Source organism: Mesoplodon densirostris, chromosome 2, assembly GCF_025265405.1.
Source record: "Mesoplodon densirostris isolate mMesDen1 chromosome 2, mMesDen1 primary haplotype, whole genome shotgun sequence".
Classification (NCBI taxonomy): domain Eukaryota; kingdom Metazoa; phylum Chordata; class Mammalia; order Artiodactyla; family Ziphiidae; genus Mesoplodon; species Mesoplodon densirostris.
In genome coordinates, this window is record NC_082662.1 from 45489096 (window position 1) to 45492412 (window position 3317).

General features: G+C 43.3%; 1 non-coding gene across 1 annotated transcript; it reads left to right on the plus strand.

The window, feature by feature from the left end:
* LOC132484712 (U6 spliceosomal RNA) lies at positions 1 to 107 on the plus strand. The gene has a single exon (XR_009531272.1). It is a non-coding gene; the product is annotated as a U6 spliceosomal RNA (small nuclear RNA).
* Positions 108 to 3317: the final 3210 nt, after the last annotated feature.

Genomic DNA, 3317 nt, shown 5'->3' on the forward strand with positions numbered 1-3317 from the left:
GTGCTCGCCTTGGTAGCACATATACTAAAACAGGAATGATACAGAGAAAATTAACACGGCCCTTGTGCAAGGATGACACGCAAATTCATGAAGCGTTCCATATTTCTCAGAAACTAACACACCATTGCAAAGCAATTATACTCCAATAAAGATGTTAAAATTAAAAAAAAAATCTAACATAGGACCTGGAGCTGAGTAGGGCTTGGTAAATATTTGATAAATGTATGTACGAAAGTCAGAGATTAATGATATCTCTCTTGTCTGAATGGGTTTCTTTTATAATCCTTTAGAGTTGACGGCTCACCAGTAAGCCATACCCTACATAAACCTTCCTCTCTCCCTATATTTGTATATTTCACTTGGCCCAGTTATTGAAAGGGAATTCTTTCCACATTAACATGTTGTGATGGGTCTGAAATGTAGTTGTTCTATGATAAATCTGTATAGAGTGAATGAGTGGATGCCAGGAGAAGCACAGAAATATATTGGAAATAGCACTGAAATAAGAGTCAGGAGGCTTCAATTATAATTCCGGTTCTGCCACTTCTATAGTGTTTGGTCTTAGCTAAATCCATTTTCTTTTCAGATCCCCAGTCTCTCCATCTGTAAAATGGGGCTTACAATCCCTACCCCACCACAATGCTGGAAGAAGACAGACTAACTTTGGTACCTAAGTTTTTTTTTTTTTTTTTTTTTTTTTTTTTCTTTTTGCGGTATGCGGGCCTCTCACTGTTGTGGCCTCTCCCGTTGCAGAGCACAGGCTCCGGATGCGCAGGCCCAGCGGCCATGGCTCACGGGCCCAGCCGCTCCGCGGCATATGGGATCCTCCCAGACCGGGGCACGAACCCGTATCCCCTGCATCGGCAGGCGGACTCTTAACCACTGCGCCACCAGGGAGGCCCGGTACCTAAGTTTTAAGGATGTCTCACACAACCGTGAATGTGTTGTCTCCTTATCATATCTCTCAAGAAGAACTGCTGAAAGCAGTAAAGGAGATAGTGTATATCTCTTTGCAAACCTTAAAACACTGTAAAAATTAAATAAGATACTATTTCAAATCAGATAATCTACAATTTATAGATTATAGGTTGGAAACAACTCCTAATCCTTGATACTGAAAGTGTGATCTGCAGCATTGACACCATTTGAGATCTTGGTAGAAATGCAGACTCTTGGACCCCAGCCACACCAACTAAACCGGAATCTTCATTTTTAACATCCCCAGGTGATTCAAATGCACAATAAAGTTTGAGAAGCACTGCTCTAAATCAGACTCATAGGACCTACGCATTGAAAAGATTTTGAAGATCATCTTCAACTCCCTCATTTTACAGATGAGTACACTGGAGCCCTACAATGAAAGGGACATTTTCTAAAAGGCAGATCTAACTGTGTCACCCCCCACGTTGGAAACCAATGGCTCCACATTGCCCACATCCTTAGCTCAGCAGTTAAGGTCCTCTCATCTGGCTGCTGCTGACCACTCCACTTAATACTTCCCCACAGGTGCTAGACAAACGAATCACTCTGATCCACGTTCCTCTGCTCTGAACTCCTCAGGCTATTTTCTCAGTGTGAGCTGCCCTTCCCACTTCTCTCCAGCCTCTTGACAGCAGCTCAGACTGACACCCCTGGTACTTATTTAGGACACTGGTTGACAGTGAGCATGGTTAGCCAGCTGAGATATCTACCTCCTGAAGCACTGTGGTCATTATCTATTTTTACATTACTTGTTTTACCAGACTGCGAGCTCCTTAAGGGTAGAAACCAGCTTTCAGGTCCCAACACAGAGTCAGGCACTTTGTAAGAGCTCAATTTATCCCATATGACTAATGATCTCTAATGTGTCTTCCAGGTCTAACTTTCTGCATTTTTAGACTGTGAAACTCCAGAGAGCAGGGACTTGATAGTCTCTTCCTGTTCCATCGCGCTCATGAGGCTCCATGTGCATGAGCACAGCAGGCACTCATTCACCACCCAGGCTGACTGGTTCAGCGGTTGCGATAGAAGTCATTCCCACAACGTGCCCCATGACCTGGTTCACTGCAGCATGTTCAGGGAAGTCCAAGTGACCCAACGGGTTGCAACACCAAGGGTAGGGAAGGAATCAGGTTTCAGAGTAAATCATTTCAGCTCTGGGCTGAGATTTAGTGCCTTCTGAAAATGCTCACAAGGGCTTCTCTGGTGGCACAGCGGTTGGGAATCCGCCTGCCAATGCAGGGGACACGGGTTCGAGCCCTGGTCTGGGAGGATCCCACATACCATGGAGTAACTGGGCATGTGTGCCACAACTATTGAGCCTGCACTCTAGAGCCCACGAGCCACAACTACTGAGCCTGCATGCCACAACCGCTGAAGCCCGAGTGCCGAGAGCCCATGCTTCGCAACAAGAGAAGCCACCACAATGAGAAGCCCGTGCACAGCAACGAAGAACAGCCCCTGCTCGATGCAACTAGAGAAAGCCCACGCGCAGCGACGAAGACCCAACACAGCCAAAAATAAATAAATAAATAAATTAAAAATAAAAAATAAAAAAATAAAAATGCTCACAAGAAAAGGGAACCCTCCTATACTGTTGGTTGGAATGTAAATTGGTGCAGCCACTGTGGAAAACAGAATGGAGGTTCCTTAAAAAACTAAAAATAGATTTGCCATATGATTCAGCAGTCCCACTCCTAGGCATATATCTGGAGAAAACTGTAATTCATAAAGATACATGCACCCCAGTGTTCATTGCAGCGCTATTTACAATAACCAAGACATGGAAGCAACCTAAATGTCCATTGACAGCTGAATGGATTAAGAAGATGTAGTATATTTACACAATGAAATATTACTTACTCAGCCATTAAAAAGAATGAAATAATGCCATTTGCAGCAACATGGATTATCATACTAAGTGAAGTAAGCCAGAAAGAGAAAGACAAATACCATATGATATCACTTATATGTGGAATCTAAAATATGACACAAGGGACTTCCCTGGAAGTCCAGTGGTTAAGACTCCATGCTCCCAATGCAGGGGGCACAGGTTCAATCTCTGGTCGGGGAAATAAGATCCTGCATATCTCGCAGTGAGGCCTAAAAAAAAAAAAAGATCAAATATCACACAAATGAACTTATTTTCAAAACAGAAACAGACTCACAGACAGAAAAATTTACAGTGCCCAAAGGGGAAAGGGGGTGGGGGAGGGATAAATTGGGAGTTTGGCCTTCGCAGACATAAACGATTATATATAAAAATAGATAAACAACAAGGTCCTACTATATAGCACTGGGAACTATATTCAATATCCTGTAATAAACCATAATGGAAA